The following is a 12,559-nucleotide window of genomic DNA, read 5'->3' as shown; positions in this document are numbered from 1 at the left end:
CCTAACCTACCAAGAAGTGAATTTGATTTGAAAAAGAAATGCTCAGAACAAAGAAAGATGCTGATTTCAAATTGTTAAGTTTCAACTACTGTAGAATGAGGGTGCCCTAATCTGAGAACAAAGAGAAGATAACCAGACAGCATTGCTACTCAACAGGATTTTCAGGCAAAATTATGAAATTATCCAGCACTTCTAAGGCTTTAAATTAAAATGTCTTAATTTAAGCTATGGCTTCACACATGTAGCAACACCTTTGTGACTCCATTTAATATAAATCAGTATTTTTTTTAAAAGATTTTATTCATTTATTTGACAGAAATCAGAAGTATGCGGAGAGGCAGGCAGAGAGAGAGAGGAGGAAGCAGGCTCCCTGCCGAGCAGAGAGCCCGATGCGGGGCTTGATCCCAGAACCCTAGGATCATGACCTGAGCCGAAGGCAGAGGCTTTAACCCACTGAGCCACCCAGGCACCCCTATAGACCAGTATTTTGAAAGTAAACATTGAATAAAAGCACTTTCTCTCCTATCTATCTATCTATCTATCTATTGTCACCTACCTCTCACTCCTTGTCTCATTCTGTAACATTTATTGAACAGTTACTGTATGTTAAGTACATTACTACTACATCATGTTTAATCTTCGCAAAAAAAAAAAAAAACCCTTTAACATTAAGTAAACTTCCCAAGATTATTAGTAATCTTAGGTAAGTAAGTCAAAGTTCAAATCTAGACATTTGATACTGCTGTTGTAAGTATTCCAAGCAATAGGGAGGAGGTGGATGTTTTTAGAGAAAGACAGTGAATTCTGAAAGTTTATAGTCTGTATAATAGATTTTTGATGTTCATTCTACCCTTGTGACAAGTTGTGTTTTAGGGATCCACTAGTAAGGGTACCCCCAGATAGGATCCACTAACTTTATTCTCACATTGTATAAAAATGACCTAAAATATAGATGAGGAAGGAAATTTACCACATCACAGTTTATTGTTTGCTTGAGGTTATAATATTCCCCATCCAACTATGTCTGGCCTCACAGGAGAATCTTTCATGGCATATTATGTTCTGAGAACATGCCAGCTCAGATGTAAACATCTGGTCTGAAAATCATGACTCATTTCTTATTTCTCTTCTCTTTGTGTGCTTCTTCATCTTGCCTAGTCCCAGGATTGTGTCTTGGTTTAATCTTAAAATCTACAATATCACTTATGTCCATACAGAACCAACAGCACAACATGCATGTACTAAAAAAAAAAAATTGCACAACCACTTATTTTTTCCCATTAAATGCATCAATAATGGTTGGATCATTATTTAAGAAGTTTTGTGCCAATATTTTCCTGAAAAGAAAAAAAAAAGATCAATTTATGGTTATTGGTGTATACCACAGCAAAAAATTTACCATTGCCTATGTCATGTAGCTTAATGGTACTCAAGACTATTAAGTTCATTTTTGAGAAGACACCCACATTTTCAGCTTATGTTTCTCCTTTGTGTTTTCAGATTGTTCACTTCCTTTGGTATTTCTAGAACTCAACTGCAGGAAGACAACTATGTTTGAGGATGCCAGTAAAGCAAGGTGAGAAAGTAACATAGAAGAAAATAAGAGTCACAAATAAGAATAGTGTTAAGTACAGAAGTTACTCGCATTGCTCTTAGATCCACAAACAAAGGAGAACTCCCGGAACAATTTGCTGGTTAATTTAGTAAATAATGTGCAGTTTATAAAAATATAAATTGTAAGCTGTATGATACATCTTTTCCCTTAAATTAGTTAATGAAACTCTCTTTGTGCGGAAGGAAGTTGGGGGTTGAGATCATGTCAGCTGTAACCTTGTTGGTTTACTAGGTTTATCTTGATTCGTTCTCTGGAACTCCATTAACCTGCTTTCCATCTAGAGTCAAAGACGTGATCTGTTGTTGAACTTAGAAAAGAATTTTGCCATTAGAGACCGTAAGAAGCAGAGGGTGGGTTTTGCTTTTCCAATTGAAGCTCTTATAGAGCTGGGATCAGGTCTTATATTACTTTTCTTATTTCCCCACTGTTCTTGGAACTGGCCTCTATACCCAATTAGTATTTAATAAATACCTGTCTATTTATGGACTTTGAGACTTGGAAATGTAGACTATCATGAGATCAACAAGGGATTATGCACAAGGGAGAAACAACTCAAAAAAGAGAATTTCTCTTTGTTTTATTTTTTAGTAGGTTTTTGTTTCAGATGAAACTTTAGTTTCATTTAATATGTAATTTTACTACATTTATAAGTATTATAAAAGTATGACTTCAGATAGCAAATTCTGTTAGTCATTTCCTTTCAGATAATGTACTTGGCTTGGGAAGGTATCTAAATGCATTTAGATGCTAGCCAAATTTATTTTATCTTGGTAGGTAAGATGCTTATTAGATATGTATCCTTATAAATACAATAGATATCTCTTATAGTGAGAAGACTTTTTTTCTCTGTTAAAAACTCTGCAAAGAAGTTTCTGTATATTTTCAATAGGATTTGAATTTTCATCTGTATATGTATTCTTAATATTCTTTTGGGGACCTTAATGTAGTAGGGCAAGGGGAATTTTTTTCTTCTTTCAAGGTACATTGAATTACAGGAAAAAAAAGTCACTTGAGGGTAATATCATTAAAAGCCAACATAGTATTATACTCATTAATTCCACAAAGATTAAAAAGCATAAAAATTTACATTATCAGTTTATACAGAGAAGCTGGGAGAAGAAGGAATAAAGGCTTTTGGTCCCTCTCAGTGTTTTTCATAAATGTCTACCCACAAAACTTCAACAGAAAGGTCAAGTGATTGATGGTAGATCCCAGGGTCTGCTATCCCAACTTGAATTTTGCATTGTAGATTCAATTATAAAAATAATATTTGTCTATCACCAGTTAAATAACAATTTTATTCCCCAAGCTTTCAACTATAATTGAAAATTGTGGGTTAACAAACCATAGGCATACTATGAATATGGGTATTTTCTGACATCATTTTTTGTAACCCTGTGGAATAATAATACTCTAGTTTGAAAAACATGGTACTGTAACACCTTATAAAAATATTATTACAGTGAACTTTAGTTATTTTTTCACATTGTCTCCTCCATTACATTCTGAGTTCCTTGAGGTCAGGAACTGGATCTCATTTTTCTCTGTATTAACAGAGGCTAGTTTAGTGTGTCTCAAACAATAGCATATAGTATTTGTTTGCCAAATGGAATTAAATTAGGGCATATTTTACACTTGGGCTGAAAAAGGTTCATTCAGACCGAGAGAATCTTTAAGGAAAATGAGTCTGGTGATAACTGTTGACAGTTTGTTTTATTTCGTTTATAAAATGTGTTGTGGTTGAAAGGAAAGGTTGGAGCAGTTGACAGGAGAAAGTTAACTTGGCTGAATGTGCATTCTTGGAGCAGGTCTCTAAGGCATGGTCTGAAACCACCCGGAGGGCTGTGGGGGCCATGACATTAGTTATTATTATTATTTTTAATGATACACAAATCTCTAGACTTTATTAAAAGAAGTATTCCAAGTTATATTAATCTGCTAGGGCTACCATAACAAAATACCACAGATTTAATAAACAATAGACATGTATTTCTTACTGTTCCGGAGCTGGAATTCCAAGATCAAGGTGCCAGCAGGTTTGGTTTTTCCAGAGGCCCCTACCCTTGGTGTGCTGGTGGCTGTTTTCTCTCTGTGTCTTCATGTGGCCTTTCCTCACATGTGTGTGCCCATTCCTGGTGCTTCTTCCTTTCCTTCAGTATTGAATTCCAGCACTGCCCTTCCCACTTCATTTAATCTTAATTCCCTTCCTAAAGGCTCTATCTCAAATGATAGGCACATAGGACCCTTGAGGGGATACAGTTCAATCCACAACAAAGGGTTAGTAAAAGTCACTTATAAACAAGCTATGAATCCAGTTGTTCAAGGTGATCATGTTACTTGATGTTTTGGCAGAGTTGGGTTTGCATTCTAATATGAAGCCTGGCAGCCATGTATATTCATGTACCTGTGGCATGTGTATTTTTGCCAGCATAGCCTCAATTCCCCTTCTCTTTGGTGGCACTGTCCATCATAGTGCCAGCCCTCCACTGGCCAAGGTGTAAGCACATGGCTTAAGCGAGGCTGGTTAGATGTCTTCCTGAAATTTCACTCATTTTTGTAGTAGGCCAAAAGAGAAGTGGCTGCATCAGAAGATACCGCTCGATAGCCCATTGGGCACACTGTCCCTTCTTTCCTGCTGCCTGTCACTGATATTCCCTGGTTCCTGTTCTTTCCAAACACATTGGTTTCTCTGTCATTTCCTTTTCAATGAATTTCCTCTCTTCCTCTCTCTGGATAATGTTGTTGCAGTTACCCAGTATTTGTTTCTGTTGCTTTAAATAATAATAACTCTATTAGTTACATGCTGTTTATTTACCATTGTCATAAAACTCTAGTCTTACATATTTACATGTGGGTAGAATTTCTAAACTTGTAGATAAGATGCTTTGTTATCTGTGTCTCACTAGCGTGGTCTGGGATAAGTCACAGCATCCAGTGGCTGCTGTTACATAAATACATAATTAGATTTTTAGAAAAGGTTTTGCTTTGATTGGTCACTTTGGAAAATCCCTGTATTATTATCATGTTAAATGTCACTCAGTTCTGCTCTAATTCTTCATTCTCATTGTTCTTTTGAGGAGAGGCTAATGATAGGAAGGTCATGGGGTCTTTCCCCTGGGAAAGTAGGACCTGGATCAAAAATTCAGAGTACCATTGTGTCAGAGGGATGGTCCATTATGCTCCTGTTCTTTGGACACTGATCCAGAATATGGTTAAACAGCAAAGGACTATACCATTTTTGTATACAAATATTGACAAAGCAGGGAAAACAGAAAAACCAAGTGATAGGTATAAAACCAATCTTCTGCTTAGTAAGTAACCAGTCCTTTTGAGGGCAATACATAGTCAAGGGAGTAAATTTTTGTTGTTGTTGTTTTTTACTTCGGAAAAAAGGCACAGAGTATCGGAGCCCCCAAGGATGCTTTGCTTCTATAGCTGTGGAGATGATCACGGTCTCAGCCAGTCAGGGCCAAGCACCATGTGAAGAGGGAGCAGATCCTTTGTGCAGTTCTGGAAAGCAAAGGACTGCCATAGGCATCTGTAATAACAAGGAATGCCAGCATGGGCAGAGCTTCAAAGAGAACTGGAAACCATCAGTACTTATGACAAACAAAAATAGAGAAATAGAATAGGTTTTGGTGCTAGAAACACCAAAGCTCTAAATTGTACTTTATTATAGTTAAGAAATTTCTCCTTCCAAGTTTAATTTCAAAGTATAGAATGATTCTGCATACATTGCTTTGAATGAGTTTGTCAAATTCTTGAGTGTGAGAAAGTAGACCATAGATCTAGGGCTACCTGTGATGAGTAATATTGCTACCTGTGGCCTATAAACCACCTACAGACTCCAAGGGCTTAGAAAAGGTAAGAGGAGAGAGTACAGCCCCAACGTACCTAAACCTACACTATATTGTAACAAGTGACAAAGGCTGGGATTAATTATAATATTATATTTGATCTTTGGAAGACTGCTTCTACTTAAAACAGCCCTCTCAGTGCTGGATATTACCCTTATGTCTTTTAGTTTCAAATTCCAAATGATGTTTTTAGAGTAAATATTTATTTCCATGGAGCAGACTTTGCTTATGTACCAAGTAAGGCTTAAATTTTAGGAATTCACTTTTGAAGTCACAGTTCCTTCAAAGGGTTAAGAGCTGTAGAATAGACTTTCTGATAGGCAATTTTTGTTCTTGAAGAAAATAAGGCCTGCTTTATTCAGGCTGTATTTGAGAATTAAATTTCTAAACCTGAACCTCCCCATTATCCCCAAATCATTTTCTTTGGTGTTCTAGTTGATCTCATTGCCTACCATTCTTCAAGCCCTTCTAGTGATTTGAAAAACACCCAGTTCTCTGAATTTAAATACAATCTACTTGAAATACTTAGGGTGGTTTCCATTTTCCTGTACAAACCCGTTCTGATATAATGAGTATGTGAGCATAATATAGCAGGGTACAGAAAGAGGAGACCAGGCATCCCAGACAGACTTGTCTTGATTTTCAGTGTCACCTAGGGCTACTGTGTTTACCTTCAATCAGATGTGGACAAGTTAAAACTATGCGTGCAAGACATTTGAGATGGGCACACATACAGCTGACCCAGAACAACATTCTTAAGTGAACCATTATAATTTTGCATCTGTAGACCTAGATAACATTAGTCTTTGGTTTTTATCCTGCATAATCCTTGAAATTGGGCTTTGTCCTAGTGGAGTCTTCAGCCCTCTGTGAAAGACAGGCAACACCCAGTGTTCCCAGGCTATCTTTGCAATTGTTTTGCTGGAGCTGAATGGTTTGGATCATCTGTTTCTTAAAGGGACAGAATGCAAGGCTGGTCAAGTTGGATCGCCAAGCTTGAGTAGACAGACTTGGCTGGTGGGATGCTCACTTCTATCATACCATGCTTATCCTTCTAGAAGTTGTTCATCTGGCTAAAGAGAATGACCTTTAATGGTATAAATAAGGATTTTTTTTTTAAAAAAGAATTATCAAGGGCGCCTGGGTGGCTCAGTGGGTTAAGCCACTGCCTTCGGCTCGGGTCATGATCTCAGGGTCCTGGGATCGAGTCCCACGTCGGGCTCTCTGCTCAGCGGGGAGCCTGCTTCCTCCTCTCCCTCTCTGCCTGCCTCTCTGCCTTCTTGTGATCTCTCTCTGTCAAATAAATAAATAAAATCTTAAAAAAAAAAAAAACCTTTAAAAAAGAATTATCAAGAGTATACTAGTAACTATGCCAGAATAAATTATTTTATTTCTTTGTTTACGTTTTCCAACCCTCACCACACAAACAAGCATCTTGATAGCAGGACGCTTATATGTCTTAGTTTATCCTTAGCAAATAATATGCTTTAATCCATTCAAATCATTCAGCAACTAAGTATTGAATAGGTACTAGGCCCAGACACTAGATTAGGCCTTGGGAATATAGCCTTGGAAAGACTCGGCTTCAGAGTTTCATTAGTATTACTAGGAAAAAATATCATTAGCAAGACATCTTTTTTATAGTTGGTCTTTGAAAATTAAAAAAAAAAAGTCACCATCTTTTTATGTGTACAATGTGTAATAACACTGTTGGAGACTGATAGGGTGCCAGATAAGGCTTTTATTTTACCTGTTGAAGGAGATTTATAGAGAGCTCAGAGAGGCTCAACAGCTAAACATTTTGATTTTAGTCTAATTGGAAAGGAGAATTTAATTTTACTGATAATTATAGGTGAATAAAGAGTGCACTTAAGTTGAAATTAAAAAGTAAAATAGTAAACCAGTTAAGTTCATTGTAATACTGTAGTTTTCCCCTGATAATTTGCATTACATGATCATGATCTCATAGAATACATTCAATTCTGTGGTTTAATATAATAAGAATATTATCCCATGTAAGTTGATAAATAGATAGATGTAAAAGAAGAACACTTCTTTTGTGAAGTGTGAAAAGATTTAGCTCTTTACCTTGGAAGGGATTTGAAAATTGGGTCACCTTATCCATTTTGTTCATACTGATGGAATACAGGTCACTGATGTCTGGCTTTGTTTAGCTCTTCTTGCTCCATTTTGACAACGTGATAAAGAACCTAATTACTGAACTACTCAGCTAACAAAGATGGGGGAATCACCTTCTCAAAAATGGAAAAGCACCTTTTTTAAAGTATATTGAAGGCCCATCAAATTCAGACTTGAAACTTTTCCCACTGAAGAGCCAGGCCGAGGAGGTATGTCTTGAGAGGAACATAGCTCCTAATTAGCTCCCCAGCCTGGGTGTTGGAAGGTGAAGGCCTCTGTGCTTGGCTTCCCATTTCTTGGAAAAATTAGCTCCCCAGCCTGGGTGTTGGAGGGCAAAGACCATTGCGCTTGTTTTCCCATTTTTTAGAAAAACTTCCTGGGAGAAGGGACAATGTCTCTGAAGCACTCATTATACATTTACTGAATAAATGAAGGAAGCTTGGCAGCATCTTCTTTAGTTGGGATCCTGATCTCTCTGAACCTATCCTTCTATTTGCCTGAACCTGAATTTCATATGTGATCTACATGTGTAACAGGGACAACTGACTTCTCTCAGCCTCGGTTTCCCCATTTGTAAATTGGAGATTCTAGCCAATCCTCTATAACCAATAAGGAGTAAAAATTTCTCAGTGAGAATGATCTAAAGTTTTTGGCTCTGTAAACAGGGTCATTTCGCTATTACCCAGGTTCTGTTCAACAAAGGCTGAATACGTCTCTTAACTGCTAGATGAAAACAATTTACACTGCTCTCTGTGTTCCTCACCTTGTCTCTGGCGACTTTCCATATTGGCCATTTTCTCTGTGCCTCTTCCTTCTCTGGCTCTTTAAAACTTGGTATTCTTCAGATTTTCTTTCTTATGATATATACTCTCGTTGGTTGATCTCATAGCTTTTTCTAGTTTTAAGTACTTGACTATGTCCAAATCTCCATTTCAAGCTCAGTCTCATGCCTCTTACCCTGTACCCTAGACTGGTATATTGCTACCAACTCTATTGTCACCAGGATGTCTGTGGCAGAGACAGGCTAGTTGCTTATCCAACCCGGTTCCTCTTCCTGGGCACACAGTTAGACTATAGCTGCTAGCTTCTTCCACATGTAGTATGAGATCAAACGAATAAGCCCTAGGCCATGGTCTGATGTGATTGAAAACGATATGCACCAATTCCATATATCTCTCTCTTCTGTCTTCATGGCTGGAAACAAAGTTCTTCAAGATGGCACTGCATAATATGGGGGGCGTCTGGATTCCCGAGTTACTCCTTGAAGGAGAGGTTTCCAGGAGAGCTGCCTAAACTGCACCGGGCTATAACATGAGCCAGGAATAAAAAGTCTGTTAAGTCACTGAAATTTAGGGGTTATTTGTTGCCATTTTGTTGCCATAGCGGAGCTTGACCTTTCTTTATTAAGATGGTGTCCCCTAGGCACCATGAACTCTGTAGGTTCTACTTCCCACCTCAGCTGGTGGCACCATCCTCTTTTTAGTCACCCAATTCACAGTCCCCTAGTCCTCAGACAAATCCAATTAATAACTAACTCCTGTGGATCTTAACTCCCTTATTTTTTCTTGGAAATATCTATCTTTTTTTGAACCATTACTCTGATCGTACCTCTTGCAATTTCTTACCTGCATGTTGATTTGAATGAACTTAAAACAAACCAGGAAGCATCCTGTTAGAACAGTTGGTCATTATTAAAAGGCATTCCTGGCAGGGAAGAGAAGAGAATGTGGTGACAGTGTAACAATACAGTTGATGTCTGGGAATAAGTAAATCTCCAGATGACTGATGAAGGAAGTGGAGACCTCCCCGGCCTTTGCTCTGTGCTGGCGATGCCCGTATACAAAATAAAAAAGGACCCCATGCAATGCACAGATGGAAAAGTGAGGCTTAATGCAATTAACCGTGGACACCTGGATACTTCCTACCTACCGTCTTCCTCTTTATCTTTTCATCCACTCACGCATGCTTTTGATAAAGGGTCAGAATGCCAGCTGCTTACTGTGTGCAGATCAAAGCTGGAGTGATAGTCTGGCAGGGGTCTTCTTGCTAAGCTTAACCTTACCTGGGAGAGTCAGTTAGCTCAAAACACTTCTAATCACCTGTGATCCCTCCTTATGTCTCCTGCAGAGTGTGGCACTGTAGTTGACAGCTCCCACGCTCCCCTGTCCGTTTAGTGATGCTCCCTTTGTAAAAGCAGCTCTTGGTTTTATCAACCTATATTCCCTCTCCAACGAAAAGGAAGCCCCACTTTGATCGTGCGACTCTTGCTTCGAAGCCCCTCCTGTGCAGCAAGCCCTTCCTTTTCTTCGTTTCTGCAGCAGTGCTCTCTCCGCCAAGCCTTAGCACACATTCCCACTGAATATTAAAAAAAGAAAATTAAAATAAGCCCTTGTTTAAAAAATAGTGTCCTCCTTTAAATAATTCTTTAGCAGTCCACAGCATTGGTCTTCCCTGTAGAATAAAAAGGTCTTATGGAAACCAAGGAACGAAGAAGTGATTTTGAAGGTGCCTGGTGGACACCTTTGTGCCAGGTTTTATCAGAAAGCTTGTGATTATTAGAGCTTACACCAAAATGCAGTGACTAAAATTTCCCTGCCCTCCTCAGTCAGGTAGGTATGTGGGGGACATTTCTGCACCTAGAACAGTTTCCCATATAACTACAGAGTTGGCCACACTCATCCTTTTTACTATTGATCTTCTTCTGAACCCCTTCTCTCTGCTTGTTTCCTACCTTGAAACTGGACCTTTCAAGCCTGCAGTTGCATTATGTTGTCTCCTTCCTCTCTCTCTCTAGCTGAAGTGGCCACATGCGTGGGACAGGCAATGACAGTCATCTACACTTGCAAGGGAATGATGGCTTTTCTGTAGCCTCTTCTAAGAGTATTTGCTTTTAAAGCACTATAACCCATTGCAAAATGAGGGATTGTGCTCCCATTAGAGAAATGTAAGGTGAAATGGGTATAGAGGGGGTTGAGGATATTTTTAAGAAGAATGTTCTCCTTGAAGTACTTTCATAACCTGTAACTCTGTGCTGTGGGACCTTCTCCATCCTGTGTGAGGCTCTCTCCATCAGCATCTCATTACCTGTCATAGGGGTATAGGCACTGTGTTATCCTTCATCTCTTGAGAGTCCCTATATGTAAAAAGAACAAAGACTTAAAAAAAGGAGGGGAGAGGATATAAATGATGAAGCATTTCTCTGTTTTCTTCTTGTCTAGAAACCGTGCATACAGCCAGGTAACTTCCTACCTCCATCCTTTGAACATGCCATTCCACACGTCAGGAATTCTTCTCTTTTCCCCTTCATGTCCATCTTTGAAGTGGTCTTCTCCAGTGAGGCCCTCCCTGATTCCTCCGGTCGGAATTGCTTCTTTTCTTTATTTTTATTTTAGGTACAACATTTAGCAACACTTTGTGTTTTTGTCATCGATAGTACACTGAGGCACGACAATGTTGTGCCACTTTGCATAATTCAGTGCAGCGGGCTTATGAAATTCACAAGCCTGAGCATTAAAATCTTGATCACTGCAGTTGGGTGGGGTCTACCCAGTTTAAATTTCTGTTTTTATGATAATATCTAAAAGGGGATCTTTATCTTAGGACTTTATGAAGGTAATATAAATGTGCATCAAATTATTTTTTGAAACAATATGGGGGGTATAAATAAGTAAATAATAAGTGAACGATGCTATGCAATGAGAGCTATGTGGTGTTAGCAGGCAAAATTATTTATAAATAAGGAATTATACATTATATATAGAGGCGTGCTGATGTTGGCCAACTTTCTCCTCACTAAGGGATTGATAAACTGCTCAGTAGCGTGGGCAACATAAAAGTTTCTGTTCCGTGCTGGATATATATATATTTTTTCCTTATGTATCATCCAAGTTCTACTGGCTCTCGGGTTATTTCTGTGTTTCCCTTGTTGTTTTGGTCCCTACCCTAAAATATTTCTTCTGTCAGAGCTTTTAATGTTATTTGCAGAAAACCTGTAGTCCTTGATTTTTCATTTGCTTTTATGTTCTGGAAAATCACCCTACTTTCCCCTTCCTGTACTTTGCTTTTCTGCAGAGGTGGGAGGTCTCCACTCCACACCCTTGTATCATAAGAGTAGTTTCTTGATTAGGACCGGAGCTGAAACGAGGTTCTCTCTTGGGGCACTGACATGACATCTGAGACACCTTCATTTTTGTCTCATTATTTCTTAAGCTCTGAGGTGCACCCACCAGGGGCATTACTACTTCAGTACACCATACCCAACCTCCCGTGGAGCCTATCTTATGACGGTATTTGTGTCTGTGCCTTATCACCTCTGCTAGACGGTAACCTCTTGAAGATGTCAACAGTATCTCATTCAATTTGTACGCTCCAGGGTCCTAACAGTCTTGCATATGGTAGATATTCCTGGAATGTTTAATGGATTGAACTGCATGAACTATTACTCTAAGTGCACAAAAATGGGTGCTAGAGCTCTGAAGAGCCTTAATTCACCTCATGGGGTTACATGAAGATCTGTCAGACTTAGTTTATACACCCCAGCTCTCCATGGGTAAAGTCAATGCCAATTAATGACGAACTTCTGAATTGGAGAGAAAACACATTTTCACCTACAGGCTGATCAGTTTCTTTTCTGCTGTATATCTCAGTGATCATAAAGCAAGAAGACCCCTGGGACTCTATTCTATTTAGGCAAAGGCAGGTGTGCTGGGAAGCTTTATATTTACACACAAACACAGGAAAGCAGGGCTTATTTTTGCAATTACTTGCGAAGCTTGCTCATGTTTTCCAGCATGTAAATTAGGACTTGAAGGAAAACATCTAATTGCATTTCGCTCCAACTAATTGCCAACTCAAAATTTTAGATTAGTGCACACACCATACTTAATTTTTTTGTTGTTATTAATAACACATTGAGCTTGGCAGTATGAAAAATAATGAGACGGAACTG

General features: G+C 38.6%; 1 long non-coding RNA gene across 1 annotated transcript in view; it reads left to right on the top strand.

Moving 5' to 3' along the window:
* Positions 1–12,559, top strand: part of LOC131839299 (uncharacterized) — a 185,479-nt gene that overhangs the window by 53,453 nt on the left and 119,467 nt on the right. Inside the window, exon 2 of the long non-coding RNA XR_009356915.1 lies at positions 1,501–1,576. This is a non-coding gene — a long non-coding RNA (uncharacterized LOC131839299). The remainder of the gene's footprint in view (positions 1–1,500; positions 1,577–12,559) is intronic.

Source organism: Mustela lutreola, chromosome 8, assembly GCF_030435805.1.
Source record: "Mustela lutreola isolate mMusLut2 chromosome 8, mMusLut2.pri, whole genome shotgun sequence".
In the NCBI taxonomy this organism is placed as follows: domain Eukaryota; kingdom Metazoa; phylum Chordata; class Mammalia; order Carnivora; family Mustelidae; genus Mustela; species Mustela lutreola.
This window is presented reverse-complemented; position numbering and strand designations above follow the sequence as displayed.